At 41.7% G+C, this 20,527-nt stretch overlaps 1 pseudogene; it reads right to left on the reverse strand.

Moving 5' to 3' along the window:
* LOC132865850 (zinc finger protein 585A-like) overlaps nucleotides 1-20,527 on the reverse strand; it is a 55,184-nt pseudogene that overhangs the window by 13,878 nt on the left and 20,779 nt on the right.

Consider the following 20,527-nt stretch of genomic DNA (forward strand, 5'->3'; position numbering starts at 1 on the left):
ATGTGACAGAAAAAGTATCACTTTTCTTGGATGACTGTACATTTTTATCAAACTCTGTGAAATCGTAAACCTAATGTCGAAATGGAGATATCCGTTTGATAGAGGGGTCCAAGGTGAATATTAAAAAATCTTTGTTTAAAATATTTTGTATTTCATGCAGAGTTTCGGAAGGAAAAGTCAGCGTTATGGATGTGATGAAATTCCGTTATGGATGTGACGCGTCTGAAATAGACATGGCATATGCTTAGAAAATCAGCAATTTAACCACCATAACCCTTTGAAAAACTCTCTAAATATCAGCTAAAACTATCAAAGTTCTTAAATAATATTTAGGATGGCTATTGTTTTGCTGTTTTGTGGATTTTAGCATACATTTCTGTGGCTTGTGGCAATAATATAGAATTGTACATGATCAAAGTTGATTTTAGCTTGGGTTTTACATTATAAGAAAGAAAGACTGACTGTGACATATTAGGTTGGTTACAAATTGGTTCAACTTATTCACATCTGTAAAATACAGGCCTAGGTGATATCTCTGGGAGTGGTTTTGATGTATTACATGTTGCTTTATTTTTGCATGGTGAGGTTGACATTTACATGGAATTGCCCAGTACAGTGTTTTCCATAGTTACCTAGACTGTAGTGGCGGAAGCATTTTCAGAACACAAACACCATTTGATTTGAGGCTGATAACATTGTGTCCACTCCAGTCATCCACTAGTCCAAACACAATACGATGGTTATCAATTTAAAACAGCAAACAGATAACATCAATGGAGAAGTTAGCATTGATAATTAGCATTCATCAAACTTGAGCTTAGAGAACGTTAACATCAGCATGTCCGAATCTCATATCCTCGCTTTAAAACAGTGCACGGTTAAATTTGTAGAGTTTTAGCTTATTTGAGTCAGAAAAGCTGCTAACACATCCGGTAGCATGTATTCGTCATTCAAAACACAAGTGCATGCTCTAACCAGAGTTCAAAATAGGTTTATTTTTGGCTAAAATGAAATTATTCTGCATGTTCTCTAATTCAATATTTTACATTTTCTAAAAAAATAAATAAACCAGTTGAACACAGGTAACCACTTCTGCTTCATTTCTTTGAGGGCTGAAGTGTATGCTCTAGTCATTTTTTTTAACCGTTTATGAACTGTTAAACTCCTTAACCATGCTTTGCGGGTGTGGCCTTTTTGCTGTGGCATCACCATTCATATCGATACAACCAGTGTGTTTATGCTTAAATTACTAAAGCACAAAATTGTTTTGTACAAGTTCTTCATAGAACTAAAACTCTTAATTTTGCTCTCAACGTGCACCAGTTTGATACATTTAACTTTAAAATAAACAAAATTATCTCACAGGGGAGCATGCCCCCAGAGCGAGGGCCACTGACCCTAGTTTCACAAAATCCTGAGGGAAACACTATTATTCTGTCTTTTTTTTTAATAACTACTGCCAGAGGAAAAGCTACCTGTTCTTCTGCAAATTAGGGTAGCTGTGAAAGAAATCTCTCTCAACTCAAACGTAGAAGTAGGTGACCGTGATTATGCAACATATCCTAGAAGCACGTTGATGTTCAAAAATAAACTTGATGGGTAGTGAACTGTGGCAAGTGTGTGTGGAAGGAGAAATCATGAGACGGAGAGCTGCGCTTTTGAATATAAAAGTGTCATTGCATATCGTACAACGAAATTGGACGCCATCCTACCAGTGCAACATCTGCTTATTTTAGATTTAATTATTTATTTCGGTCATTTCAACTTTCAGTAACATACACACTGGTTACATACATATCAGCAAGAAAGACCAAAAAGGATTAGACTGAAGCAAAAGCTTATTGCATCTACCCTCATCACATTTCATAAATTAATAAATCTTTTTTTTTTATGCCAAAGGAATTAAGGAAAGAAACAAAAAGGAAAAAAAAAACTAAAATTATAATAGTAACAATAGTATCTGTTACATTTTGTTCAATACAATTTTATAGCTTTCAATTTCAAATGAATGCCAAAACATACATATTGGATTTTGACATTTTCATATTCTGTAGTGTTACATATCAAATCAAAATCAAATCAAATCAAGTTTATTTGTACAGCGCTTTTAACAATAAACATTGTCGCAAAGCAGCTTTACAGAATTTGAACGACTTAAAACATGAGCTAATTTTATCCCTAATCTATCCCCAATGAGCAAGCCTGTGGCGACGGTGGCAAGGAAAAACTCCCTCAGACGACATGAGGAAGAAACCTCGAGAGGAACCAGACTCAAAAGGGAACCCATCCTCATTTGGGCAACAACAGACAGCCTGACTATAATATTAACAGTTTTAACAGGTATAACCCTCAACTGTCCTCATGGGGCCGTCCTTCACAGGAGCGGTGCGATAAAACTCCGACCAGACACAGGGCACCAGGATGGATCAAGCAGGTCCGAGGGGCAGAAGAGGCCAGCATCTCAATCCCAGGATCAACATGTAACTCAGAGGGACAGATGGGGGGGGAAGAGAGAGAAAGAAAACACGTTGTTAGGTATGCCCTAAAAATGACAAGTATTAAATCTGTGTGGTAGGCTCGCAGAGACGAGAGTCTTTACATCAGGCATAACACACAATGGCATATTAATATGGTAAAATATATCATGACCTGCTCTGGCTAGATGCTTGATTGGGTGATGGGAGCACACTCCTCAGCAATGATGAGATGCAGATGGGACCCTTAGGGCTGGCCAAGACAATTCAGTTACATTTCACCGGGTCTGGGACATGCGACAGAATGTCTGACGGCCGATTCCCTGCAGGCTACGATAGCCAGTCGAGGTCTCCACCGTCTCGACCAAAAGATTTCCTGTTGACTCCATGTAACTCAGAGGGACAGATTTGGGGTGGGGGGGAGGGAAAGAAAACACAGGTGGTTAGGTATGCCCAATGTCACCTGAATAAGTAGGAACAGTATACATATTGCACTGAGTACAAGCAGGGACTCCGGCAACTAACTATGACAGCATAACTAAAAGGAGAGAGCCAGAAGGTAACACAGGCATGAGGGAGCCCCGGGACATAAAGCAGCCAGCCACTACACCGTCAACAAACTCGAGTGAGCAAGCGAGTGAGGACTGACAGCATCCATACATCCCAGTTTACCAAAACACTATGTCTGAGGACCCTCCAGATCTACTCCTTTACCTCATAAACACCATTAACAAAAGGCTTGACTAAACAGATATGTTTTCAGCCTAGACTTAAATCAAGTAGCTGGATCAAATTTAAAAACAAACCATTTTTTTCCAAACACATTTCACATCTCAGTTTTGTACTTACTGATAATCTTATATGTTTGTATGCTTTTTTTAAGGCCTTTAAGCGTGCTACACAGTTTAATTTCATTTTCAAGACCATTCCATAAATTAACTCCTGTTATAGATATACACCTCTGTTTCACATTTGTTCTGAACTTTGTTTTAACAAACATATGAGTACCTCTCAATTCATAATGACTCTCTCTGATTTGAAAGAACCTCTGAATACAGTCAGGGATAGTTTTGTTTTTGATTTTAAACATAAATTGAGCAATTTTGTAATCCACAAAATCACGAAATTTAAGGCCTTTCAAGTTTATAAACAACTGATTGGTTGGTTCACTATAACATACGTTGTTGTATGATCCTAATAGCTCTTTTCTGCAATATGAAGATCGGGTTTGTGATTGTTTTTCATGCATTTCCCCAGACCTCCACACAATAAGTTATGTATGGAACAAGCAGAGAATTATAAAGTGCGTGCAATGATTTTTGGCTTAGAATGTGTTTAGTTTTATGAAGTATTGCAATAGACTTGGACATTTTTGTTTTTACATGTTTAACTTGACTTGACAGGTAGTGAACTAATGTGGCAAGTGTGTGTGGAAGGAGAAATCATGAGATGGAGAGCTCCACTTTTGAATATAAAAACGTGTCGTTGCATATCGTACAACGAAATTGGATGCCATCCTACCAGTGCAACATCTGCTTATTAAAAATAAAGAAATAAAATATGTCCATATAATATATATTAACAACTCAAAAACTCTAAAGGACATACACGCACAAAACATTCACACACTGCTGTTTTTTTTTTTTTAATTGCACGGTCCCTTTAAAACAAGCACTGTTTAGTGCAGTTATGGCTCTTGGGTAGAAGCTCTTTTTCGGTCTATAGACCCCTTACACTGACATCACATTTACGTTAGCAATGGTCACTACCCTACCCTATACCTGGGGGACAAGCAAACTTTTTTTACATACTGTTCACATACTGAAGCCAAGCAAAGATGTCAGACGTCCGTTGCTGTTGTCTGAAGAAAACTACAGCTAAAAAAAGCTCTACTAACGGATTATTTGGATAATCTTAGTTATAAAGAAGTGAAGGACACATGGAAATTAGAGTTTATTAGTGGCTATGATCTGTACAAAATTCCTCAAAACCAATGGAGTGACGGTGCAGATTTGTGGCCTAGTGTTAGCTACATGTTGGAATGTACTTTCCTTTTCCGGAAGAGTCCGGACATGGAAGAACAGTTTAAAAAAACAAAAAACTGCACACCCCACTACATAAACAAGAAAACCTTTGTGTAAAGAATTTTTACCGACATCAGCTTTAGGGAACAGAATGCTGCAAAAGCCTGAGCATTTACTCTCAAAGGACTACTACTTGAACTGTGGGCTAGATGGTATTCCTGGCCCGCCATGTCTCAACAACCTCAAGGACATCAAGTTACAGAGCTATTTGCACTCATTTATACATTTATATTTATGATTTGTTAAAAAAGAAACAAATCTCTGAAGTATTATTTGTAAAATAACGTTATCTTGCTCTAGACTTTCAAACAATGTTGTAAGATTTTATTTTAATTTTATCTAATAGTGGATGATACAATAATTACAAATGCAAACAGAATCGGCACATTCCAGTTGTAGCTGTAGTCATATAGCTAACTATAATCATATAGCTAACTATAATCACCCTTGTAATAATAATTTCAATAAACTGTTCATATTCAGTTCCCTCTTCATTTATTCTCTATTCAAAAGGCACAACTGAGTCACACAGGTTGATAAGTGTGCAACAGACAGTAACAATTTTATCCAAAATAGTTTTTCCTGCCTTAGTCGATTTATTTCCATTTCAAATGCCTGCAGCTGTTGTAAAGTTCAGTGCGTTTGTGTAGAACTCTCTCAAACTGTAGGTTCATTACTACACTCTGGCTCCAGGTTGACATTTTGCACAGGACTGAGTTCCTCTGATAACAGAAGCAAAGCTTCAGCGCTTTTTGCTCTTAATCTTTTCTGTTCTTTCAGGATGCATCAGGAGCATGTCGCTCCTTGTTGGGGTTTTTTAACGAATTATGTCAGCGTTGTTTGTTTGGTGCCCAATCTGGGTTTTCCATGTCGAATGAGGAAGTTGGTTCATCTGGAAGAAAATCATTTGATTTTGTCTGAACACTTTCATGAAGAAGCTAATTCAAATGTGAGCAGAAATAAAAGGAGATTCTTAAACAAACGCTTCCATACTCTGTTGTGCCTGTCTCTTTTTAAAAAAATACATTTTAAATAGTCGCAAATTTCTCTGCAATTTTCAGGGTTAGCTCCTCTCGCTGTATTCTCTTTAACCACTCATTTCTTCATTGTTCTTGAAGCATTTGCTTCTCTTTGTTAACATTTTTCTTCATAGCAGGGAAATGGTAACGTATTTTATCTATTCCTCGATTTAAATGATTGGAACAACCAAAAACAGTGCAAAAATGAACCATATTTAAGACTGGTTAAGCCTTGCTTACACGAAAACTGGTGTCTTTTCACCTGGGGGTCAATTATCATGTGATGCATAACGTCATGTGCAAGGGGTCTATTTGTCCATCTCTTAATGGACCTGAACTGCTTGCCCAAGGGCAGCAGTTCAAACAGAGAATTTCTGGGGTGGGACGGATCTTTTAATATACTGAGGGTTCTTTTGAGGCAGCAGGAACTGTAAAGCTCTTCCAGGCAGGGAAGAGGGCATCCGATGATCATCTGGGTGGTGGCGACAACCCTCTGGAGAACTTTTCTCTCTGCTCCTGTGCAGCTGACAAACCACACACTGATGCAGTATGTATGTAAGTATGTTCTCTATGGAGCAACAATAGAAGGACACAAGCAGTTTTTGAGGGAGTTCGTTCATCCTGAGGATCATCAGGAAGTAAAGTCTCTGCTGTGTGTTCTTCATCACTGTGTGGCATTAGAGCTCCAGGTCAGCTCCTCCTCTATGTGCACCCCAAGGAACCAGAAGTCCAGGATCCTCTCCACATATTGCACACTGATGAGAATAGGCTGAAAGTCCGTTTTCTTTTTCCTGAAGTCTATGATCAGCTCCTTGGTTTTGGTGGTTGAGGACCAGGTTTGTTGTCTCAGCACCACCCAGACAGCTGCTCAACCTTGTGCTGATAAGCAGACTCCTTCCCCCCAGAGATGAGCCCCACTATGGTAGTATCATCCGCAAATATGATGATGCCATTACGGGAGTGAGCAGGGTGCAGTTGTAAGTGTAGAAGAACAACTTGTTTAATCCTAGATAAAGCCGTGGCACAGCAGTTATGCTCATATTTACATAGGAATAACATCCATGAAATGTATCAGTCAGGATTTAGACCTCATCATCACAAAGAGACAGCTCTGGTTAAAGTAGTAAACGACCTACTGTTGGTGTCTGATCAGGGCTGTATCTCGCTGCTTGTGTTGCTTGACCTTAGTGCAGCATTTGATACCACTGATCATTCCATTCTTCTGGATAGACTAGAAAATGTTGTGGGAGTTAAGGGAACGGCCCTCTCCTGGCTCAGCTCTTATTTAACTGATCGCTATCAGTATGCTGATGTAAATGGTGATTTTTCTAGACATACTGCATTTTTTATATCTCAGGGCTTTACATTAGCACCCACCAAATGCGGGTAAAAACTTTAGTCTCACTAGCCACTTTGGCGGGTGGTTCATTCTGTGGTATGACAATATATTTTAATTGTAGTTTTCTCTGAAGGCATCTGATATAATAAACACATTGCAATGTAATATTACACGCCTACAATTCCCATGAGCACCTGCGTAAACATTCTGACAACATGTTAGAATTGTTTACAACATTCGTTAACGTCTCAGATAAAATCAAATGATACGGTAACCTGCGGTTAATGAACAAAGCAACAAAGTTGCTGACAACTGACAAGCGCACTGTGTGGCAGCATATAGCTGGAGTTTCAAACCCTGCTGCTCAGGAAAAAAGGGGCAGAAATGAGCAGGGCCGGAGCAGCATTGTAAAATCACCGAGGTCCGTGATGCGCAAAGCGCGCGCCGAAAAATGTTCGCCATATTTAAATGAGAGGGGTGAATTACACACCACACAAAAGAGATCTCATCTCATTATCTCTAGCCACTTTATCCTGTTCTACAAGGTCGCAGGCAAGCTGGAGCCTATCCCAGCTGACTACAGGCGAAAGGCAGGGTACACCCTGGACAAGTCACCAGGTCATCACAGGGCTGACACATAGACACAGACAACCATTCACACTCACATTCATACCTACGGTCAATTTAGAGTCACCAGTTAACCTAACCTGCATGTCTTTGGACTGTGGGGGAAACCGGAGCACCCGGAGGAAACCCACACGGACACGGGGAGAACATGCAAACTCCGCACAGAAAGACCCTCGTCGGCCACGGGGCTCGAACCCGGACCTTCTTGCTGTGAGGCAACAGCGCTAACCACTACACCACCATGCCGCCCAGATTGGCTCGTTCATAGCAAAACCAAAAATACCATGTACTGCGAAGACTGTAGAATGTCTGGCAAAGACAGGCACCAGTAATTTTAAACTCGAAACTATAAAGGACCACGAAAAGTCAAATGCACACATCGGTACTATAAGATCAAAACCGGCGAAGACGGCTGGTTCACTACAGGGCAGCATTGCTTTCAGTCCCTGGCTGTCATGAAGTCGGCTGAGCTGGAGAGGATGGAGCTGCCGTTTAGAAACGTTCACATGATTGTAAAGAAGTTGATCCCGCCCCAGCTATCAATTTATGACCTGCTGGAAGCCTCAGGTCACGAAGACCATTTTTCATGGACCATTCAGACTCATCTGATGATGAATGTAATGAGGACATTTAATATCTCTCTCTACACATGTTCTCTCACACACACACACACTTAATAGATAATACATAATAATACACATAATACCTGCATATCAAAACATCAAATGTTTTTCAATGATAAATGTTTTGAATTGGACTTTTAATATTAGAATCAGTTCAATTGTACTGATTGTTATTTTTCATATACGATATTTCATATTGTAAGGGGCTTGAATTTGAGTTCAATAAACAGAATACTCTGCTTATATTTTTGTCTGAATTGGTTCCATGTTTTCATAGAGGGAGCTACCTTAACAGCACTGAATACTTGAGTGCTACTGTACAGATACATTATACGCTGCCATTCATAATTAAATCTAGATCTTCCGAACTTTAACGTATCATGGTGATTTCCTGGCAACAAAATTGTGGCTAGTGAAAAGGCTGAATGGCTAGTGACTCAAGAAAACCACTAGCCACAGTGGCCGGTGAGCAAAAAAGTTAATGTAAAGCCCTGATATATATATATATATATATATATATATATATATATATATATATATATATATTACCTCTGGGTGATTATTATTCATAAACATGATATTAGTTTCCACTGTTATGCTGATGACACATAGTTGTATGTTTCTGCAAAACCAGATGAGAGACACCAGCTTAATAGAATTGAGGAATGTGTGAAGGACATTAGACACTGGATGCTTATTAACTTCCTTCTGCTTAACTCTTGACAAGACTGAAGTACTTGTACTCGGACCACATGCAGCTAGAAGTAAGTTTTCTGATTCCACAGTAACTCTGGATGGCCTTTCTGTTTCTTCACGTGCAGCAGTAAAAGACCTCGGAGTGATTATTGACCCCGGACTTTCATTCGAAACTCACATCAATAACATTACCCGGTTAGCTTTCTTTCATCTCAAAAATATTTCTAAGATAAGAAATTCAATGTCACTACACGATGCAGAAAAATTAGTTCATGCTTTTGTTACCTCCAGGTTGGATTATTGTAATGCCTGAAGGCCAATTTATGCTGACAACCCAGTCCTCGCAGATGGTGTCTGCGTAGCCCCCCCACCTTCGCAGACGCTCTGCTCGCACCTCCCAAAAATTGTGACCACCGCAGAAGCCTCGCAGACAGCGTCGCAGACAGCGTCGCAGACAGCGTCGCAGACAAGAGGGCTCTGATTGGTCCACTCTACATCCGCTGTACACGCACTTCTGCTTCCCTTCTTTCCCGGTTTGGTTTGTTTTCACTACCGCCATTTTTAAAAACACAAGCGAAGATGGAGCAGCACGAAGAGCGGTTGATCGAGGAAGTGAGGAAGTACGTACATCTATACGACTCCAGTTCTAGTCATTATAAGTAACCGGAGGATAAACACTCCACTAACCACACCCACCAACTACTCCTAGCGATTTCGCGACTTCGCGACCCCTTGCGTTGTGGCGGTGAATAACATCGCGCACGCCTATTACTCCCCGCTCAACGATAAATTACAACTGTCTGTGAAAAGCTATCTGTGAAAGCCTTGTCGCAAGAGCATGCAGAGGCCTTTACTGTCTGGATGTTCCAATAAGTGCATAAACAAGCTCCAGTTAGTTCAAAATGCAGCAGCAAGAGTCCTTACTAGAGCTAGAAAATATGACCCCATCACCCCTGTCTTATCCACACTGCATTGGCTCCCAATCAAATTTCACATTGATTGTAAAATACTATTCTTGACCTTGAAAGCACTGAATGGTCTCGCGCCACAGTACCTGAGTGAATGATTGTAAAATACTATTCTTGACCTTGAAAGCACTGAATGGTCTCGCGCCACAGTACCTGAGTGAATGATTGTAAAATACTATTCTTGACCTTGAAAGCACTGAATGGTCTCGCGCCACAGTACCTGAGTGAACTTCTGCTCCTCTGTGACCCACCACGCCGACTTAGATCAAAAGGTGCAGGCTATCTGCTGGTACCTTGTATAGTGAAGGCTACATCAGGGGGCAGAGCCTTTTCTTACAAAGCTCCACAGTTATGGAACAGCCTTCCAAGTAGTGTTCAGGAATCAGAAACAGTCCATGTTGAAGTCAAGGTAGGGCTGCACAATTAATCGAATTTAATCGAAAATCGCGATTTTGGCTGCCACGATTAAATTAAAATCGCGATTTATTTCCATTTAAAATCCGAGCTCTGCTGCATATGATCAAGCACTTTTTGACCAGTACTCCGCCAAACCATTAGGGGGCGAACCGATGCATGTAAGGTTTCATTACTCCGCCTAAATAAGCAAGCAAGCCTTAGGCGGAGTAATGAAACCTTACATGCGTCGGTTCGCCCCCTAATGGCGTGAGAGTAGGTAACAGATTGAGGTGAGAGAGAAAAGCTATGCCGGAACAACAGACTATTTAGCACTGGAGGCAATGTTGTGACCTGCCTTCGCTCATGTTTAAAGTCAGAGCATGTTGATAGGCTGCTCTTTCTAGCTAAAAACTTGTAGGCCTCAGTATAATGCTATGTAATTGTTGCAACTGAGTTTTCAGTTCCTTCATCCTTTGGTAATTTCTTGGATAAATTTCATTTATTTGTCATTTGGAAATCAGAATTTCTCTTTTAAATTTCATTCTGCACTGAAAGCTGTTCATATCGTTTGTTTGAATTAGGGGTGGGCGATATGGCAAAAATGTCATATCATGATTTTTTAACATAAAATCTCGATTTCGATTTTTTATCACGATCTTCCATCGAAAAAAACAAACAAAAAAACAAAAACAGGCATTTTGGGGCTACAAACCTTTCTGAACAGATTTTAATTAATAGTAGCAATTTTGCATGTGCAAACATTGTAAACACACTGATAACACTGATAAAGTGCACTATTGGTTGTGAAGACAACAACACTAAGTAAACATCACTCTGATAAAGTAAACATCACTCTGATAAAGTGCATTCTTAGAATATAAAAAAGAAAGTAAAATATGAAATGTTGAATAACACACAGTCTTCGGTTATTTTGAAATGATTTAAGTATCAAAACACCAAATAGCTTTTTGAAAATGGTCCAGACTGGTGGTGGGGAGGCTTCTGCATAGCTTTATTGTGGCTGTTTGAATGTTGCTAGCACCAGCCTCTTGTGCTCGAAATGTAGTTTATATTTAAAGAAGCCTTCCCCAAACTTGACAGCCAGAGACCTCTGCACTCTGCCCAAAGAACCAGCGCGGGCACGGCGCGCCACCTCGGGATAGAAACGAAACCTAAGTGGAGCCCCGCGGCGCTCCGCTTAGGTTTCGTTTCTATCCCGGGCTCCAGCCCGACGAAGAGCCACAGTGCTCGGCTTTAGTTTCGTTTTCCCATCGGCGGCTCCAGCCTCCCCAAGCTTAGAATGTGTAGATTCCATTTCTGACAAATTCCGTTTCAGATGCATAATTCCGCAATTTCCGCCCGTTTTCCGCGATCACGGATTTCAGTCCCTCTACAGGTTAAGGACGTCTTACGTCTGCCGCGTCGGCGGGAACCAGCATAGAACGTCAAGTTATTGTACCCAAAGGGGAAAAAAAAAAAGTTATTACGCTCATTGGCCAAGGCGGTCTATATGATTTCTCCACTTTGGCAGATCGTCTGCGATCTTCTACTCGTTCTTATTCTTAACGATTTTATATCGTCAGATCGCACACCCCTAGTTTGAATATAGTGAAAGAAAATTTAAGTGATTTCCCTAACATCAAGAATAATCGTGATTAATAATCGCGATTACAATTTTGATCAAGATAATCGCGATTATCATTTTTTCCATAATCGTGCAGCCCTAAGTCAAGGCTGAACACATATCTGTTTAGCCAAGCCTTTTGTTAAGAGTGTTTATGAGGGAAAGGAGTAGATCTGGAGGGTCCTCAGACAGAGTGTTCTGGTAAACTGGGATGTATGGATGCTGTCAGTCCCCCACTCACTTGCTCGCTCGAGTTTGTTGATCCTGTAGTGGCTGCTGCTTTATGTCCCGGGGCTCCCTCATGCCTGTGCTACCTTCTCGCTCTCCCCTTTTAGTTATGCTGTCATAGTTAGTTGCCAGAGTCCCTGCTTGTACTCAGTGCAAAATGTATACTGTTCCTACTCATCAGGTGACATTGGGCATACCCAACAACCTGTGTTTTCTCTCTTTCTCTCCCCCTCCCCCCATGTGTCCCTCTGAGTTACATGGCAATCCTGACCTCTTCTGCTCCTCAGACCTGCCTGATCCATTCTGATGCCCTACATCTGGTTGGAGTCTCATCACATCGCTCCTGTGGAGGATGGCCCCATATGGACAGTTGAAAGTCACACTTGGAAGATGCTCTGGACTCTTACAGTAATGCTTTTATGGCTGAGGACTACAGCTGACTTGCTAACTTTAGGACTGCAGTTGTCATGAACAGTTTTGCACTCAAGTTTCCATCAATGAAGAGTTAGAACATCAACAAAACTGATTTCATGTTAAACATGTTAGAATCACATTGTCTCTTATCACCCAAATGAGGATAGATTCCCTTTTGAGTCTGGTTCCTCTCAAGGTAGAAACCTTGAGAGGAACCAGACTCAAAAGGGAATCTATCCTCTCATGTCGTCTGAGGGAGTTTTTCCTTGCCACCGTTGCCACAGGTTTGCTCATTGGGGATAGATTAGGGATAAAATTAGCTCATGTTTTAAGTCGTTCAAATTCTGTAAAGCTGCTTTGCGACAATGTCTATTGTTAAAAGTGCTATACAAATAAACTTGACTTGACTAGAGGGTGAAGAGTGGGGAGCCATTGCTGAGGCAATCAGACAGGAAGTCCTTTATCCAGAGGCAGATGGATTAAGACAGTCTCAGGTCTGTCAGGTTGGACACCAGTCTGTGAGGGAGAATGGTGTTGAATGCTGAGCTAAAGTCCACAAAGAACAGCCTAGCATAGCTCTCCTGCTGCTCAAGGTGAGTGAGGGCAGTGTGGAGAGTTACTGCTATGGCGTCCTCTGTAGACCCATTAGCTCTACAAGTATACTGGTGTCTAACATGGGTGGGGGACTTGAGATGATGCAAGTCTGAACCAGTTGCTCAAAGCGCTTCATGGTGACGGGAGCAAGTGCCACTGGTGAGTGGTCATTCAGGCTGCTAATGGTCTTTTTTTGGCAATGGAAGATGGTAGAGGACTTCAGGCAGGGTGGGATGGTGGACTGGGATAGGGACTGATTGACTTATGTGACATCCTATGCTCTGTACATAACATGGTTCTAGATGTTGTTTTATTTTACTACAAGATACATGCCCATCAGAAATACTGGACAGAGGTGGTCAATTACTGCAGGAGTCTTGGTCAAGGTGGCTCATTGCTATTTAGCCCCTAATGTTGTATGTCTCTGCAAAACCTGATGAGAGACACCAGCTTAATAGACTTGAGGAATGTGTTAAGGACATTAGACACTGGATGCTTATTAATTTCCTTCTGCTTAACTCTGACAAGACTGAAGTACTTGTACTAGGACCACATACAGCTAGAAGTAAGTTTTCTGATTACACAGTGACTCTGGATGGCCTTTCTGTTTCTTCACGTGCAGCAGTAAAAGACCTCGGAGTGATTATTGACCCCAGTCTTTCATTCGAAACTCACATTGATAACATCACCCGGATAGCTTTCTTTCATCTCAGAAATATTGCAAAGATAAGAAATTTAATGTCATTGCATGATGCAGAAAAACTAGTCCATGCTTTCGTTACCTCCAGGTTGGATTATTGTAATGCCTTACTGTCTGGATGTTCCAATAAGTGCATAAACAAGCTCCAGTTAGTTCAAAATGCAGCAGCAAGAGTCCTTACTAGAACTAGAAAATACGACCACATCACGCCTGTCTTATCCACACTGCATTGGCTCCCAATCAAATTTCGTATTGATTATAAAATACTACTATTGACCTTTAAAGCACTAAATGGTCTCGCACCACAGTATGAGTGAACTTCTGCTCCTCTATGACCCGCCACGCCTACTTAGATCAAAAGGTGCAGGCTATCTGCTGGTACCTCGTATAGTGAAGGCTACATCAGGGGGCAGAGCCTTTTCTTACAAAGCCCCACAGTTATGGAACAGCCTTCCAAGTAATGTTCGGGAATCAGACACAGTCTCAGCATTTAAGTCTAGGCTGAAAACATATCTGTTTAGTCAAGCCTTTTGTTAATGGTGTTTATGAGGTAAAGGAGTAGATCTGGAGGGTCCTCAGACATAGAGTGTTTTGGTAAACTGGGATGTATGGATGCTGTCAGTCCCCACTCGCTTGCTCACTCGAGTTTGTTGACGGTGTAGTGGCTGGCTGCTTTATATCCCGGGGCTCCCTCATGCCTGTGTTACCTTCTGGCTCTCTCCTTTTAGTTATGCTGTCATAGTTAGTTGCCGGAGTCCCTGCTTGTACTCGGTGCAATATGTATACTGCTCCTACTTATTCAGGTGACATTGGGCATACCTAACAACCTGTGTTTTCTTTCCCTCCCCCCCACCCCAAATCTGTCCCTCTGAGTTACATGGAGTCATCAGGAAATCTTTTGGTGGAGAGGGTGGAGACCTCGACTGGCTATTGTAGCCTGCAGGGAATCGGCCGTCAGACATTCTGTCGCATGTCCCAGACCCGGTGAAATGCAACTGAATTGTCTTGGCCAGCCCTAAGGGTCCCATCTGCATCTCATCATTGCTGAGGAGTGTGCTCCCATCACCCAATCAAGCATCCAGCCAGAGCAGGTCATGATATATTTTTTACCATATTAACATGCCATTGTTGTGTGTTATGCCTGATGTAAAGACTCTCGTCTCTGCGAGCCTACCACACAGATTTAATACTTGTCATTTTTAGGGCATACCTAACAACCTGTGTTTTCTTTCTCTCTCTCCCTCCCCCCAATCTGTCCCTCTGAGTTACATGTTGATCCTGGGATTGAGATGCTGGCCTCTTCTGCCCCTCGGACCTGCTTGATCCATCCTGGTGCCTTGTGTCTGGTCAGAGTTTTATCGCACCGCTCCTGTGAAGGACGGCCCCATGAGGACAGTTGAGGGTTATAACTGTTAAAACTGTTAATATTATAGTCAGGCTGTCTGTTGTTGCCCAAATGAGGATGGGTTCCCTTTTGAGTCTGGCTCCTCTCGAGGTTTCTTCCTCATGTCGTCTGAGGGAGTTTTTCCTTGCCACCGTCGCCACAGGCTTGCTCATTGGGGATAGATTAGGGATAAAATTAGCTCATGTTTTAAGTCGTTCAAATTCTGTAAAGCTGCTTTGCAACAATGTTTATTGTTAAAAGCGCTATACAAATAAACTTGATTTGATTTGATAATGTTCTCCAAGCTTAAACATTAACAGCCCCATGAGCCTTTGCACTCTGGCAAGGCTCCGTGGAACTGGCAACAACTAAAGTGACTGCCTTTTCTGGTCGCTACAATAATGATCCTCCTCCCTGGAGCCAAATTTATTTTCAAAATGGAATTAAAGGCCATTTAGATTAAAAAAAAAGTAAAAGTGACTACCTACAAACATTTTTAATGAAAAAGTACAGTCATTGTTGTATTTTCAAAAAATATTATTTCATGAGCCTGCATGAAAATGCATGGGGTTGCTCAAAATTCCACAGCACACTTCACTTTGTCTCACAGCACACCGGGTACATACTGTCTCATCTCATCATCTCTAGCCGCTTTATCCTGTTCTACAGGGTCGCAGGCAAGCTGGAGCCTATCCCAGCTGACTACGGGCGAAAGGCGGGATACACCCTGGACAAGTCGCCAGGTCATCACAGGGCTGATGCATAGACACAGACAACTTGAGCACTGAGGTGTTACTAGTATTTTTATTAACAGGCAAGTTCCACCACACTGGCTAAAAGAACCGATGTCGGACCGCACTGTGCTCAAACTTGCGATTTACACCACTACTCCACATATCATCTGCAAGAAGAAATTGATATTAATTGGAGCTACCTTCATCTAGTCATCATATTTTGTTACATAAAAATATACAATCTTTATAATAAAATTTATGACAAACTCACAACCGAGGAGTCTCCACTGTTCTTGGCTTCCTCTCGGTTCACCAGCTCTCCCTGGCAGGGGCCGAAGTGTGCACCTACTGGAACAGTCTCCCCCTTGTTAAACACTCCCAGGCCTGCATCAGGAATACTGGACTTCTGGATTTCTAGCCCAGGAGGAAGTGTTTGTCTGGCTCGGTCAGGGACTCCCATGGGAACAGGAGTATTGGGGATGAAGAGGGGTGGTCCATGAACCTCGCATTTGTTGAGGAAGAAGGATTTGCAAACTTCACAGTCTAGGAGTAGAGAAAACACAACAGGAAGAAATGAGGCCCAAATGTGTGTGCAATCTGTGTGTCTATATCTAAGACCATATATGGTACATTAGTACTGTATAAAGATTACCCTAAGAAAGCTTGCCAGTAAGGTTCACTGAGCATCTGGTTGAGACTAGAGGTGTCCATCAGGACTGGGATCAAACAGGACACAACAAAGTACCAGTATTGGCAAAAAATATGGAAACACCTACCAAAATGACAAAACACCACAATTTGACCTTTTGTTCTCAAGTTCTCTTAATAAACTAAACATTTTCATCATAACAAACAAATGTTACAAGTAACCAGAGTAAATCATTCTAAAATATTATCAATATTTGGTATGGAACCCCTTGACACTGAAGTGCACTGACACGATCAGGCATGCTATCATAAAGTTTATGAATAAAATCAAGTGGAATTGATCTCCATATGTCTTGCAACACTTCCCAGAGCTGTGGCAGGTTTGAAGGAGCCCTTTTCACCTTCTCTTGCTCCATGTAGTTCCAGACTTGCTCAATTATATTCATGTCAGGACTTTGGGCTGGCCTATCAAGAATTGCCAAGCTGCCATCTTGTTCTTTGTTTTGTAAATACTGTTTAACCATCCCAGCTGTGTGTTTTGGGTCATTATCTTGCTGGAAGATAAAGTTGTTGCCAATGAGAGCTCTTCCAGAAGGCACAGCATGATGGATAAGGATTTGTCTGTACTTGTCAGCAGTGAGGGTCCCATCTATTTTGTAGAGATGACCAACTCCATTGTAGGTGATGGCTCCCCATACTTGCAGGACCCCTCTGCCATGTTTTACTGTGGGAGACATACAGTTTGCCTCCCTTTCTGCACCTGACTTACTGTTGCATAGCGTTGCCAAATAATTCAAAATGTCTTCTCATCTGAGAACATGACCCTTTTCCACTGCTCAGAAGTCCAACTCCTGTGAATTTTTGCCCAGGTAAGTCTCTTCTGCTTATTTCCACCTCTCAACAAAAGTTTTGCGCACCGACACATGACCTTTGAGGCCTTCTGCTGAGAGCGTCTTCCTAACCAGGTGTGGGGAGACATCCTTGCCTGTAGCATCTTGGAAGTCCTGTGCCAGTTCCTTGCTGGATTTCTTCCTCTCTCGTAGGGATGTAGTCTTGAGGTACTGGATATCAGCTTTAGTCAACTTTTTCTTCCTTCCTCTGCCTGAAATGTTCTTGAAGTTCCCAGACTTCTGGTGATGCTTGAGGCATTTACAGACAGCACTGTGGGTCACATGCAGTTTCTTTGCTATGGCTCATTATGAATGGCCCTCCTCCCGCAAAACTTTCATCCTAATACGCTGCTCTTCTGTAGTTTCTCTCTCTGATGCCATTTCTGCCTGTTGCCTGGCTGTAGTCAGAGGATAAATACTTTTTCTAATGAATTATTTGTAGAGACCACATGATTTAGTTAATGGTTTTCACCTGTGGAATAATTAGCATATCATGGTAGGATTGCCCAACAAGGAGTGATTAAGGTGGTTTTGGGGGCTAAACTAAACAAAAAGAGATACTATTTCCAATATTTTTATGATGTTTATCACACAACGATGGCCAAAACTGCTAGTATTTTCATGGGTAAAGTATAAAATTGTGGTTAAAAGGTGTCTCTGTATCTTCATAATGTATTTCAGTTGCCTTCAGTGCAGATTCTGATGTCATTTGCACGGATTAAGTATACAAAATCGATCTTTTCCTAGGCATTTCCATATTTTGTGCCAGCACTGGATAAGAGTATGAGTTTTTTTTTACTTCCTTGTGGGAGTAAACAAATGGTCAGATACGAAGCTTGCAGGGCAAAATAAAATGAATGTTCACTAACATGACTGTGGCACTACATGACGTATTTACAGTATTCTCTTAGGACTTGCCTGGTCAGGGTTGTTTTAAATTCAGCTACTTGTTTGCTTATCTTCTGGGGAACAGAATTTCCCAAATTTGTTATGAAAATCACATGCAGGTACAAACAAAATTAACTGCGGCACGGTGGTGTAGTGGTTAGCACGGTTGCCTCACAGCAAGAAGGTTCTGGGTTCGAACCCAGCGGCCGGCGAGGGCCTTTCTGTGTGGAGTTTGCATGTTCTCCCCGTGTCTGCGTGGGTTTCCTCCGGGTGCTCTGGTTTCCCCCACAATCCAAAGACATGCAGTTAGGTTAACGTGGGGCGGCCTTGGGCTGAGGTGCCCTTCAGCATGGTACCTGACCTCTGACTGCTCCCTGGGCGCTCTGGTGTGGCTGCCCACTGCTCTGGGTGTGTGCGCGCGCGTGTGTGTGTTCACTGCTTCAGATGGGTTAAATGCAGAGGATGAATTTCACTGTGCTTGAAGTGTGCATGTGACAAATAAAAAGTTTCTTCTTCTTCTGTCCACACAGTAAGTAAGTAAGTAAATAAATAGTCCAACGCAGTCCAACGGGGAGGAAAACTTGCAACCCGAGCTTAAAATCGAATCCAGGACCCCGGAGCTGTGCCACTGTGATGCCCCGAAATCCGTATATTTGGACTCCTGTCTCTCAAACCCACTGTCTTTTATTGAACATTCCATTCCAGAGGCATAATGAGGGGCATACTCTCTGTCCCCTATTAAATCACAGCTGGTTGGGATCTTCTGCGAGCTTATGCATGTGGGGAACAGAGCACATAGCACTGTCCTCCAGGTGTGTTTTGCTATCATGTGACACAGCATGAGCTGCAATTGAAAAAGAGGAGTTTGATGGCTTTACATGTGAGCCTTCACTCACATGGTTAGAGAGACCTGGCTAGTGGGTGGATACTAGCAGGTGACTACCCTGGATGACAAATGGGTGGAAGAAAGAGGGGGGAAAAACCTATAATCTTCTAATGTGGTGAAGACGTTACGACACATTTATTTAACATTTATGGAAGGAGACCCAGGTATCAGTCAGTAAGTTTCCCAAGATGGAAGAGTCTTCAGGACAGAGGACTTTGTGCTTTCTGGTTTCTCAGTCACACGACATCCCACAATTTTTTTTTTGTCTCAGAATAAAACACAGGAGTGGCTGGAGAGAATGACAGACATTCTGCAACATTAAATGTAAACAGAAACAAATTAAACATTGAATGTGTCATTCATTAATAAATTCAAAATTGCAATAACAAGCAAATCACTATGGTTTGAGGGGAATCATACATTTTGGGCCATGCTGTAATATGAAAATAAAACCATGCAGCATAGATTTTTTTAATACACACCCATCGTGTGATATTCCATGCTTTTTTTGTTCAGGTTAACATCCTCGGTTTATAACGACTAAAGTATTTTAAATAAATAAATAAACAAACAAAGTTTCTCTCACTCCTCGCTACCATGTTACACGCTCTATAAACAAAGCTCATACTTTAATCAATAAAAAAATCTAAATTTCAATGTCAAATTGTTGATTGAAATTATAAGAGAGACTGAGGCTACATGCCAAATGTACTGTATTGCACTTTTAGTGCACCAGATAGTGTGCAGGGTAGAATCAACAGTGAGTGTTAATGAGCACCAGAGTGGCTGAATGTCTTACACAGATAGTCTTTATCATCAGGATCTTCCACTTTAACGGAGAGACCTGCAGGTGGGTTGTCGAGATCGTCTCCATAGCTGTAGATATTCAGTTCCAGCATCTCCTCTTTCTTCACACAGGCTTCTGAGGTCTCTCCATCCATGGATGTCTCTGTTTTCATGTCCTCACACAGCTAAAGATCAAACAAATCTGTTAGGGCGGGACGGTATCCATCCCACTCAGGAAGATGCTGCTCTCATTTCTCGCAGCATAGCTCATAGTCTCAGAACAGGCCTAGTTAATCAACGACAATCCAGAGCCAAGGCCAGGGAGCAGACGGACAGGCTAAACTGTCTGTCTACTACCTGCACAGAGTCATCACACAGGTTTCATTACATTGAGACTGTGCCTGTTCCCTGAGCTATACAAAAAAGTAGAAATACTCAGTTTGTTCTAATAATCTAATTAATATAAAATTAGATCATACTGACTGTACAGCCGCTGCCAGCACCTTTGACCTACTGTAAAAGGTA

Source organism: Neoarius graeffei, chromosome 18, assembly GCF_027579695.1.
Source record: "Neoarius graeffei isolate fNeoGra1 chromosome 18, fNeoGra1.pri, whole genome shotgun sequence".
Lineage (NCBI taxonomy): Eukaryota > Metazoa > Chordata > Actinopteri > Siluriformes > Ariidae > Neoarius > Neoarius graeffei.